Consider the following 13,883-nt stretch of genomic DNA (forward strand, 5'->3'; position numbering starts at 1 on the left):
AGAACTATGGCTCCAGTTATTCTGGAGCACAATCTCTGATGCACTATTTTCCCCTGCATACTTAAATGATTTTGAAATTTTGACATAATTCCAGTAAATAATACTCATTTTTATGACAATTTGGAAAATGTTTAACGAGGTAGTTTGATCCGTTGGTGTATGCATGTATATGTGTGTGTATACATGCACATATAGACATATATGAGAAGGAAATGACAATAGACTCCAGTATTCTTGCCTGGGAAATCTCATGGACCAAGGAGCCTGGCAGGCTGCAATCCATGGTGGTTACAAAGAGTAAAACATGACTGAGCACACAAGCATACACACACACACACACACACACACACACATACGTACTCCAGCCTCATGCTCCAGGCTGACATTCATGCAAAACTTGTAGCCTCATTTGCAGTCCTGGGAAGTGATAGTTTGGCACCACTTCCTCCAGGGATGAAAAACTGGATGACTTTGCAGCCTTTACTTACAGATAGAATTGTGGGGGCTCCTGGATCATCTGGCTGCTAAGACAGATAACCTCTTTTGAATTTTCATCAACTGGGACTTCAGAAAGTCAAACTTTTCTTGTACATTAGAACTACAAAGCTATTCACCAAACACCTTTCCTATGTTTTTCACCATCCTGCCTTTTCAAACTGTATCTGCATCTCCTTTCTTCCAGATTCTTGCCTAGATTCTTATTCTTCTTCCAATTATTCTTCCTTGTTTCTCTCTGTCTTCTCTTTATACCTCTTAATATCTTCTCTCTCTTTTGTGGTTCCCTTTCTTTGTTGTGATAGAGAATCAAGATTTAGAAGTAAGCTATAGTAGAGTGACAAAACTTTTGAGTAAAAGTCTCAATATTCCCCAGCAAAATATTCCCCAGTACTGTGAATTTCTAAAACAAAAATTCCAACACTGATAAATCAAGAAGTTGCAGCAGATTTTGTCTTTTGGGGGGTGGGGGTGTGTTTGATTTTTTGAAGTTAGAGGCAGGGATTCAAAAAGGGAGAAAATAGCACCCCTCCAAAAAAAAGGGTATATAGAGGCAAAGACAAATTTGTCCTACAGCTCAGTCTTGTCTTCCTAAGGCATACTCTGGCTTCTGTCTGTGCTCTTTCTGTCCCCACTTTTTTGAATTCTGTATCTCCCCCCATTTCATGTAAGTTGATCAAGAAACAGAAAGAGAACCAGGAGAGAGTTATAAAATTTTAAATTTTAGGAATTTAGGAATTAATAGCCTTGTTTGAAGGTGAAAAGTGTTGGTTGCTCAGTCATGTCTGACTCTTTGCAATCCCATGGACTATAGCCCACCAGGTTCCTCTGTCCACAAAATTCTCCAAGCAAGAATACTGGAGTGGGTTTCCATTTCCTTCCAGACCCAGGGATCAAACCCAGGTCTCCCATATTGCAGGAAGACAGCTTTGTTTAATAGTCAAAAAATTGAAAGGTAATGATTTTTCTTGGCTCCAGAGAAAAATCATTGAGAGAGGATGGCTCAGGCTGGCTTCACTGAGAAACAGACTTGGTAACAAAGATGAGCAGTCAGGAGGTTTCTGAAGAGCTTTCTGGGCATCACTGCCTGTGCTTTAGGGAGAGCAAGGGAAGGGTGATGGAATCTCAATAAAAGCCTTTGCCCCTTGGAAAGCTCTGAAGAGGTTTTTCATTTATCATGTGCCAGTCATGACCTAAGTACTTTACCTATATTAAATCAGTTAATCCTCACAACGCTGTGAGGTAGATGTTATCATTATACCTATTTGCCATTGAGAAAACTGATTTACAGAGAAGTTAGGTAACTTGTCTGAGGTCAAACAGCTCAACATGAAGAAACAGGGATTTGTTGCTCTATACCAACCTCTTAAATAAGAGATGATTAGCCTTGAAGAAACATCTAGACACAATTTTCTGCTAGAATCAACATAAATATTCAATGTAAATCACTCAAGGAAATAATTATTTGCTCTTCTGTTAAAAGATCTTTTGAAAAATAGACCTTACATTCTTGTCACTCTTAATTTTATCTCCAACTAAACTGGAGGCATTTCCATAAATGTGAATTCCAGCAGAAACATTTACATCAGTTATTATGGACAAATTTTACACATAGCATAAAAATAGGACTGTGATGGCCAGGATGGCTTTGAGAAACTTGTGAAGCATTAAACAAACAAAACACCAAAATAAAAACCAAAGCTTTTTAGCAGATAGGCCTATCCAAATAGGAAGAAAGTTTTGGACCACGTGAAAACTTAAAATTCAGTACCTCTTGATGTCACATGTTTAAGATCAACAAATACTTGGCCTAACAAGAACATTTTTGGCCCTTCTAAATAAGTGAATTTATTACCATTCCTTCTAGCAGCTCTTATTATTGTTTATTGTGATTTACTGTGTTTATCTGTTTATTGCTAGATACAAACTGCTTTGTCCTTGCCCTTACATATCTATCACTTGCAAAATATATTTTGATTGCTTTTGCATTCTATTCTGCTTTATGATGAAGAAGGTGCAGTGGTGAAGCTGGAATTGATGACCAGGAAAGAAAGGCTTGGCTCGTCCTTTCATCAGCCAAGGGTCTTTCTTCTCTCTTCTAGGTGTCAGTTTCTTCTCTTGATAATTAGGGAGTTTCAGGCAGCATTTCAGGTTGTTGTTTTTTTTTTTAACTGATCTATTAGTCTATGAACTTCTCCCCCTGTTGGGGAGTTAAAAGGTAAATGAATGTGTGTGTACATCTCTGAAGAGAGGCTGCTTTACCTACTGTAGCATTCATTATTGTTTGCCTCTCCTGTTACAAGAGATGAATGATGTTTAAGTAAAGATCTCCACCTTGCCAAATGACTGTTTCATTTTTGCTCTAGGCTGGTAGCTTCTGTTTATTCTATATCATTTGAAATATTATCCATCAAGTCCGCTTTTTCTTCTATTTAACTTGAATAAACTCATTTTTTTTTCATGGCTTAGAGAGGTTGAGTTGTTTTCATCTTTAGAAAACACTAAGTAAATTTCCAAGAATCAATACCATTAGCTGATATTACCCAAAAGAAAAACCATAGGTAAAATCTTTTTTACTTGTTTGCTTCTTCACTGTAAATGCTGATTTTATCACTGTTCCTCAAGGAGAAAAAGGTAGCATAGCTTTACTTCTACATAGAAAACATATTTATGTAAAGAAGTATCAATCATGATAGTAAAAACTTATCAATACTTCTCTTTATAACACATTGTTTTCATATTTCATTCTTTTAATCCTTCAACAAATATTTATTGAGGACCGACTTTCCCCTAGACTAAGATTGTAGCATGAAACAAAATGGACAAAGACATTGCTTGGGGACGGTTATATTATAATAGAAAGAGTAATATGTTTGTCAGATGGTAATAAGCATTATGAAGAATAGCACAACTGAAGAAGAGAATAATACTGAGAGAGTTGTGTTCCATTTTTATGCTGAAGAAAGAAATCTCTGATAAGATGATATTTGACCAGATTCCTAAAGGAAAGAGAAAGCCAGGCAGAGACAACCAAATGTATAAAGATTGAGGCATGAGCATTTTTGTGTGTCCCATGAACAGCATATGTGCAGGTAGGAAGTGACAAGAGATGAAATAAGGGAACAAAACATGTGGCTCCCGGTCCCTAAAATACTTTGGATTTTACTCTGAGACGGGCTGCCAAGGCAGTATTTTGAGTTTGTAATTACATATTATACAAACAACTGAAATTAACCAATCATACTCAACATTTCTACACATATGTACACAGGTATTCTTTAAATTCATTATATGTGTGTGTGTGTGTGTGTGTGTGTGTGTGTGTGTGTTCAGTATGCTTTAAAAGCATTACTATAGTTGGTGAATGGAGAAAAGACTGTAAAGACTCAAGAGTATAAAAAGGACATTTAAGATGACGTACAAAGAATATGTGGAATATGAGGGACAGTAACATGCATTCTTCTGTATTTGAACACAGAACACAAAATGCTCACAAATACTTTACAATTTTAACTATATAAATAAGTTACCTTAGATAAGTATGCAGCCTGATGATTTTGAGATTCAGTGCTGTAATTTTAGAGAAGATTTAGGTTTACAAAAATTAGGAAGGCGTAGAGATTTTCCACACATGCATAGTTCACAAGCATGGTACATTATTTACCTGAGATAAATCTATATTGACACATATAATCACCCAATATCCATAGTTTACCCTAGGGTTCACTCTTGGTGTTGCACATTCTATGGGTGTGGACAAATAGGTGATGCCATATCTATCATTATAATATTATACAGAGTACTTTCATTGCCCTAAAATCCTGTGTGCTCTATTCATCTCTTCACTATCTAACCTGGCAACCACAGATCTGTTTATTATTACTATGGTTTTTCCTTTTCTAGGTTGTCTTATAGTTATAACCATGGAGCCTTCTGTATCTTTTTCAGATTGGCTTCTTTCACTTAGTAATATACACTTAAAGTTCCTCTATGTCTTTGCGTGACTTAGCAGCACATTTCTTTTTAACACTAAATAATATTCCATTGCCTGTATATATCACAGTCTATTTGTCTGTTCAATTATTGAGGGACTTAATGGTTGCTTTCAGGTTTTGGAGATTATCAGTACAAACACTGCAAACACCATGTGCAAGTTTATATGTTGTCATAAATTTTCAACTCATCTCAATAAATATCAAAGAGCCAGTTTAGGACACATGCATTCCAATTGCTCCAACATATTCAGTTCAGTTCAGTTCATTTCAGGCGCTCAGTCATGTGTGACTCTTGGTGACCCCATGGACTGTATCAAGCCAGGCCTCCTTGTCCATCACCAACTTCCGGAGTTTACTCAAACTCATGTCCGTTGAGTCGGTCATGCTATCCAACTATCTCATCCTCTGTCGACCCCTTCTCCTCCCGCCTTTAAACTTTTCCAGCATCAGGGTCTTTTCAAATGAGTCAGTTCTTCCCATCAGGTGGCCCAAGTATTGGAGTTTCAGCTTCAACATCCTTCCAATGAATATTCGGGACTGATTTGCTTAAGGATGGACTGGTTGGAGCTCCTTGCAGTCCAAGGAACTCTCAAGAGTTTTCTCCAAAACCACATATCAAAAGCATCAATTCTTTGGCACTCAGCTTTCTTTATAGTCCAATTCTCATATCCATACATGACTACTGGAAAAACCATAGCCTTGACTAGATGGACATTAGTCGGCAAAGTAATGTCTCTGCTTTTTAATATGCTGTCTAGGTTGATCATAGCTTTTCTTCCCAGGAGCAAGCCTCTTCTAATTTTATGGCTGCAGTCACCATCTGCAGTGATTTTGGAGCCTCCAAAAATAAAGTCTGTCACTGTTTCCACTATTTCCCCATCCATTTGCCATGAAGTGATGGGACGAGATGCCATGATCTTAGTTTTCTGAATGTTGAGCTTTAAACCAACTATTTCACTCTCCTCTTTCACTATCATCAAGAGGCTCTTTAGTTCTTTTTCACTTTCTGCCAAAGGGTAGTGTCATCTGCATATCTGAGGTTATTGATATTTCTCCTGGCAACCTTGATCCCAGCTTGTGCTTCATCCAGTCCAGCGTTTCTCATGATGTACCCTGCATATAGGTTAAATAAGCAGGGTGACAATATACAGTCTTGAGGTATTCCTTGTCCTATTTGGTACCAGTCTGTTGTTCCATGTCCAGTTCTAACTCTTGCTTCCTGATCTGCATACAGGTTTCTCAAGAAGCAGGACAGGTGGTCTGGTATTCCCATTTCTTGAAGAATATTCCAAAGTTTGTTGTGATCCACACAAAGACTTGGGCATAGTCAATAAAACAGAAATAGATGTTTTTCTGGAACTTTCTTATTTTTGGATGATCCAACGGATGTTGGCAATTTGATCTCTCGTTCTTCTGCCTAATCTAAAACTAGCTTGAACATCTCGAAGTGCAAGATTCATGTATTGAGAAGCCTGGCTTGGAGAATTTTGAGCATTACTTTACTAGTGTGTGAGATGAGTGCAACTGTGCAGTCGTTTGAACATTCTTTGGCATTGCCTTTCTTTGGCATAGGAATGAAAATTGACCTTTTCCAGTCCTGAGGCCACTGCTGAGTTTTCCAATTTGCTGGCATCACAGCATCATCTTTTAGGGTTTGAAATAGCTCAACTGGAATTTCATCATCTCAACTAGCTTTGTTCGTTATGACACTTCCTAATGCCTACTTGATTTCACATTCCAGGATGTCTGGCTCTAGGTGAGTGATTATAACATTGTGGTTATCTGGGTAATGAACATCTTTTGTTAACAGTTCTTCTGTGCATTCTTGCCACCTCTTAATATCTTCTGCTTCTGTTAGGTCCATACCATTTCTGTCCTTTATTGAGTCCATCCTTGCATGTATTGTTCCTTTAGTATCTCCAATTTTCTTGAAGAGATCTCTAGTCTTTCCCATTCTGTTGTTTTCCTCTATTTATTTGCATTGATCACTGAGGAAGGCTTTCTTATCTCTACTTGCTTTTCTTTGAAACTCTGCATTCAGATGCTTATATCTTTCCTTTTCTGCTTTGCTGTTCACTTCTCTTCTTTCCACAGCTATCTGTAAGGCCTCCTCAGACTGCCATTTTGCTTTTTGGCATTTCTTTTTCTTGGGGATGGCCTAGATCCCTGTCTCCTGTACAATGTCATGAACCTCTGTCCATAGTTTATCAGGTACTCTGTCTATCAGATCTACTCCCTTAAACCTATTTGTCACTTCCACTGTATAACCATAAGTGATTTGATTTATATCATAACTGAATGGCCCAGTGGTTTTTCCCTACTTTCTTCAATTTAAGTCTGAATTTGGCAATGAGGAGTTCATGATCTGAGCCACAGTCAGTTCCTGGTCTTGTTTTTGCTGACTATATTGAGCTTCTCCATCTTTGGCTGCAAAGAATATAATCAATCTGATTTTGGTGTTGACTATCTGGTGGTGTCCATGTGTAGAGTCTTCTCGTGTTGTTGGAAGAGGGTGTTTGCTATGACCATGCGTTCTCTTGCCAAAACTCTGTTACCCTTTGTCCTGCTTCATTTTGCCCTCCAAGGAAATTTGCCTGTTACTTCAGGTGTTTCTTGATTTCCTACTTTTGCATTCCAGTCCCCTATAATGAAAAGTCATCTTTTTTGGGTGTTAGTTCTAAAAGGTCTTGTAGGTCTTCATAGAACCATTCAACTTCAGCTTCTTCAGCATTACTGGTCAGGGCACAGACTTGAATTACCATGATATTGAATGGTTTGCTTTGGAAATGAAGAGAGATCATTCTGTTCCTTTTGAGATTGCATCCAAGTACTGCATTTCAGACTCTTTTTTAACTATGATGGCTACTCCATTTCTTCAATGGGATTCTTGCACACAGTAGTAGATATAACTGTCATCTGAATTAAATTCATCCATTCCAGTCCATTTTAGTTCACTGACTTCTAAAATGTTGGCGTTCACTCTTGCCATCTCCTTTTGACCACTTCCAATTTGCCATGATTCATGAACCTAACATTCCAGATTCCTATACAATATTGCTCTTTAAAGCATCGGACCTTGCTACCATCACCCGTCATATCCACAACTGGGATGTGACCCAACACATTAATGTATTTATACTGGTGTTTTTCATGAGGGTAAAAGAGGAGAGTGAAAAACCTGGCTTGAAATTCAACATTTAAAAAACTAAGATCATGGCATCTGGTCCCATCAGTTTATGGCAAATAGAAGCGGTAAAAGTGGAAGCAGGATCAGGTTTTATTTTCTTGGTCTCCAAAATCACTGCTGACAGTGGCTGCAGCCATGAAATTAAAAGGTGCCTGCTCCTTGGAAGAACACCTATGACCAACCTAGTCAATGTATTAAAAAGCAGAGACAATACTTTATTGACAGAGATGCATATAGTCAAAGCTATGGTTTTTCTCTTAGTCATGAATGGATGTAAGAGTTGGACCATCACAACTGCTGAGCACAAAAATTTGACTCTTTCAAATTGGGGTGCTTGAAAAGACTCTTAATAGACCTTGGACAGCATGGAGATCAAACCAGCTGTTCCCAAAGGAAATCAACCCTAATAACATTCACTGTAAGGACTGATGATGAAGTTGAAGCTCCAGTACTTTGGCCTAACTCAGAGATAATTTACTGGAAAACACCCTGATGCTGCAAAAAATTGAGGCAAAAGGAGAAGGGGGTGGCAGAGGATGAGATGGTTAGTTAGCATCACCTACTCCAGTACTTTGGCCACCTCATGCAAAGAGTTGACTCACTGGAAAAGACTTTGATGCTGGGAGGGATTGGGGGCAGGAGGAGAAGGGGACGACCGAGGATGAGATGGCTGGATGGCATCACGGACTCGATGGACGTGAGTCTGAGTGAACTCAGGGAGTTGGTGATGGACAGGGAGGCCTGGTGTGCTGCGATTCATGGGGTCGCAAAGAGTCGGACACGACTGAGCGACTGAAATGAACTGAACTGAACTGAACTCAATGGATGTAAATCTGAGGTTGAAACTTCAGGAGAAAGTGAAGTACAGGGGAGCCTGGCGTGCTATAGTCCATGGAGTCACAGAGTCAGACATGACTTACCGACTGAACAATAGCAATGTTTTTTTAAAATCATAGTTTCAGCTAATATCTGTTCATTTAATTAGCAACACTTTGGGAGTTGGTGATGGACATGGAGGCCTGGTGTGCTGCGATTCATGGGGTCGCAAAGAGTCAGACACGACTGAGTGACTGAACTGAACTTAGTAAGCTAAGATGTATTGTCATTTTTAATTGGAAAATAATTTGATGCATACTATATGAACTAAAATATATATATATATTTGACAGTATAATGTTTTTTTAATTGGAGGCTAATTACTTTACAATATTGTATTGGTTTTGCCATACATCAATATGAATCTGCCACGGGTGTACACGTGTTCCCCATACTGAACCCCCCTCCCACTTCCCTCCCTGTATCATCCCTCTGGGTCATCCCAGTGCACCAGCCCCAGCATCCTGTATCCTGCATCGAACCTGGACTGGCAATTCATTTCTTATATGATATTATACATGTTTTAATGCCATTTTCCCAAATCATCCCACCCTCGCCCTCTCCCTCAGAGTCCAAAAGACTGTTCTATACATTTGTGTGTCTTTTGCTGTCTCACATACAGGGTTATCATTACCATCTTTCTAAATTCCATATATTTGTAATAGTATACTGTATTGGTGTTTTTCTTTCTGGCTTACTTCACTCTGTATAATCGGCTCCAGTTTCATCCACCTCATTAGAACTGATTCAAATGTATTCTTTTTAACAGCTGAGTAATACTCCACTGGGTATATGTACCACTGCTTTTTTATCCATTAGTCTGCTGATGGACATCTAGGTTGCTTCCATGTCCTGGCTATTATAAACAGTGCTGTGTTGAACATTGGGGTACACGTGTCTCTTCCAATTCTGGTTTCCTTGGTGTGTATGCCCAGCAGTGGGATTGCTGGGTCATAAGGCAGTTCTATTTCCAGTTTTTTAAGGAATCTCCACACTGTTCTCCATAGTGGTTGTACTAGTTTGCATTCCCACCAACAGTGTAAAGGGTTCCCTTTTCTCCAGCATTTATTGCTTGTAGACTTTTGGATCGCAGCCATTCTGACTGGCGTGAAATGGTACCTCATTGTGGTTTTGATTTGCATTTCTCTGATAATGAGTGATGTTGAGCATCTTTTCATGTGTTTGTTAGCCATCTGTATCTCTTCTTTGGAGAAATGTCTATTTATATATGAACTAAAATATATTATGGCTAATGTATATATATATATATATATATATATATAAGCTATTACATATATATGTTGTTGTCATTTATTTACTAAGTCATGCCTGACTCTTTGGTGACCCTATGGACTATATAGCCCACCAGGCTCCTCTGTCCATGGGATTTTCCACGTATATATACACATTGGTACACAGAGACACATTACTTAGAAATATGTAAATATACTTGTGTGTCTACCAAGATTTTTAGAATGTTTTAAAACTTCGCTTATTTCTCCATACAGTCATTTTTTCCTTCTTAAAATACCTCACACAAATCTCTAAACACAGTGCAGGCTCAATTAAAGTAAATGATTAGCATTTAATCACATGCTTCTGAATATTTGGATGACACATTCACTCTCATCATTGTTCAAAAGGGAAATATCTTAGTCAATATTTTACCCACAGAAAATTCATATGCCACTCAGAATGCCTTTAACTTAATCTCATATTTTTTTCTTTCCCAATTAGTAATAAAATTTAAGTCAAAAGGAAGATGGTAAAATTTCTACCTATCAATCATTTCCTAAGTTTCCCACGTCATAGTGTGCTTATTGAATGAGAGTATATACCCAAAGGCACTATGAAAAAGAGCTAAACAAATGTCAATTATCATTTTCAGAAATTTCTGTTAAATTTCAACTCTGCTACTTAACTAGGTGCATGACTTTGAAACATCCTTAAAGTGACTGCCTATATCTAGAAACTGTTTCCCAAACTCATATGTTTGGGTCCTTCTTGTTCTTTTTGTTTCATCTTTATTAGCTCCTCCTCAAGGAGAGGTTCCATGGTTCTTCAAAATCAATTAGTTCCCTCCTAGTATTCTTTCTTCTGGAATCCTTTTCTTTTCTTTTCATACCTTGTTGTAGTTCAAAGGTATATAATTTTTTTAGCTTTCTTATAGGACTATAATGTCCATGAGTCTGAGAACCATGTCATTTAAAAAAAACAACAACAACACTGTATCTCCAAAACTAATCACAAGGCTGGCTCAGAATATTTGCCATTAAACACTGTCATGATGACCAAATGAGGTTGTTTATGTTAGAATGATTCACAAACATAAAAATAGGCAACTTTAAGGTGTGATGCTTATTTTGAGGAATTAAGCTTAAAACATTAGTTATCTCCACTCTGTTCTCCACCAACTACCCTCATTTTGAAGTACAAAGTGTGCATGGACCCAGATCAATAAAAGAATGTATTTTATCATTCTGGTCTTTGGCTTAAAATTCCAACGTGCAATCCTGGGAGAATACCAAGATCATGTATAGAATAGCTTTCCTAAAACAGGAGGTAGGGAGATAAAAGAGAAATGAGACCTAGTTTCAAACCAAGACCACTAACCACCATTGCTTGTCCTTCTTTAGCTTTAATGACTTATGGTGGGGTGAGGGTGTGGCTAGACTACAAATACCAGTTAATCTGAGCTTTCATGAACAAATGAAATTCATTCTGGTTTCTATTAATCTCTTCTACTTTGGAAATGGCTTATTATACTATTTATATATGAATACCATACATGTTTCCATTCCTATCTTGTCTGGATCATTCTTTTTGGTTCAAACAATTTTGTGTGTATCATAGTAGTGCAAAAATATAAAAGATTGAAAATCTTAAATATTTTTCTATAACTGTCAAGTGCATGGCTTTATTACTGAATCTCCATCAAAGATATATCCACATAGTGTTGTTGCTCCTGTTAACTATCATACTGTTTGATACCCGTGCTGGAAGTTCAGGAATCTCAACTCTCCTTTACTTCAGCAAATTACTTCTATCTGCTAGCAATAGAAATGTTTTACACTATGTAGCAGAAAGAGGGAAAATAAAAGAAATTACCTAAACTACTATGATTTTGGGAAGTCAGGGGACAATTTATGGGAACAAGAGTACAACATTAATGATTGCTGTCCCCCTTTAGGGTAACTTCCTCTGTTAAAATCACGTGCATCATTCACTATCCCTAACTGAACATACAGGAATATGTATTTACATTTATATTCCTATTTATATGTCAGCAGATGTAGATATTTTAGACAAAATTAAATGCATAATTTGAGGCAATGAAGCATAATTGAATTCTAGAAAAGAAGATATCACTTGTGGTTTGAAAGAATAGGCAATGCTTGTTCAAAATGATAGATGGTGATATTTAATTTGGAATGTCAAGACTCATGAGATCATAAGTGTATATCAAGATGAGGAATATTCTAAACACATGAAATAAATGTCTAGTGCTTTCCTTTGGGGATATACAAGCATTCAATTTAAAATATAAGGAAGAACAGGAATAAAGAAGGACATAAAGGTAATTTTAGTCTGAATACCAAAGTTATTTAACACGAAGAGGAAATGTGACATTTAAAATAAAAAAGAAAACAATTGATCCCACTGTTTTAAGCAATAAATTGGAACAATTAACGCGTTAGCAAAATCAATCCCATAGCTATGAATTAAAGTGAGAAGCAACCAGAAACAGAAAATTGAAATTTTCAACAATCAAAAACAAGGTCAGATAAGAATGGCTAAGAATAGTGGTTGTCCAAATATTCTAAGACAGAAGAACTCCTAAAAGATTTCTCACTAAGAATGTGAAGTTCAAGTTCAAACACAAGTAAAGATCAAATTTCATAAATTTGTTGAAATTCCTATATTCCCATGAAATGCAGTATTTAAATTTCCTATCAGTTGACAAATGACAGTAACTCAACAATTTTTATTAATTAAGACACTGTCAATGCCAAAGTACACTACTGTGTTCTCAGAGAAACATAATTGAATGCACAAAAGAACGATACGCAAGTTAATTGAGACAAGATGAGAAAAATGGAAACAGCTGTGGATGAAGAGTCAAGAGAGATTTTCTCACAAATCAATATGATTTTATGGACTTCAATTCATTATCTATGTTATAATAAGCATGGACATGCTGTTCCACGTAACTTCTTTCTTAAAGTTTGTAAACAAAGATTCAACAACTGTGGATTTCAAACTAGGTACTTAGATAGTTCCCAGCCATAAAATTATATTTCCATACATCTAGATTTTTACGTGTTTTGAAATTTTAAAAATCTCCAGTTTTCTAATATTGTTAAATTTACTGATAGTTGGATTAAGTTTAATTGAAGTTTCATTGGTAGTATACACATGTTGGAAAAATACTCTGAGTTGATTGTTTCTAATATTAATTTCAATCACCCCTTCTTAACTTTATTGTATTACAGTTGAAATATAATGAACTGCACAGATTTAAACCATACATATTTATAAATCAACATATCTGTGAAATGATTATCAAAATCAAGATAATGAAATATTGATCATTTAAAAAATTTCCATGAGTCCCTTTCAATGATGTTCTCCTGTCTACCCCCGACTTTATCCTAGAAAACCACTAAATGCCTTTCTGTCACTATAGGCATGCTGATACTTTCTAGAAATTATATAAATGAAAACATGAAGAAAACATGAAGCTCTGAAGGGCTTCCCTCATAGCTCAGTTGGTAAATCATCTGCCTGCAATGCAGGAGACCTGGGTTTAATTCGTAGGTCAAAAAGATCCCATGGAGAAGGAAATGGCAACCCACTCCAGTATTCTTGCCTGAGGAATCCCATGGACAGAGGAGCCTGGCAGGCGATAGTCCACAGGATCGCAAGGGTTGGACACGACTTAGCAACTAAACCACCACCAAACATGAAGAACATAATTTTGGTCTAACTTCTTCACTCGGGATACTTATTTTGAGATTAATCTATGTTGTATCATGTTTCAAGAAGCCATTTATTTTCATTGCTGAGTAGTATTCCACTGCATGGCTATACCTCTGCTTGGTATATATTCACTTTTTTAAGGACATTTGTTTGCTTCCAGTTTGGTGATTTTATAAGCCTGCTATGAATATGTCTACAAGTATCTGTAGTGATATACACTTGTAGTTGCACTCACCAAATGTGTCAGCCTTAGTTTTGTTCCTCTGTATGCAAGTTATTTACATATGACTGCTTTTAAGATCTTCTCTTTTTTACTGAGTATGTGCAACTTTATTATGATGTACTTTAGT

The sequence above is a fragment of the Ovis canadensis genome, chromosome 2, assembly GCF_042477335.2.
Source record: "Ovis canadensis isolate MfBH-ARS-UI-01 breed Bighorn chromosome 2, ARS-UI_OviCan_v2, whole genome shotgun sequence".
Classification (NCBI taxonomy): domain Eukaryota; kingdom Metazoa; phylum Chordata; class Mammalia; order Artiodactyla; family Bovidae; genus Ovis; species Ovis canadensis.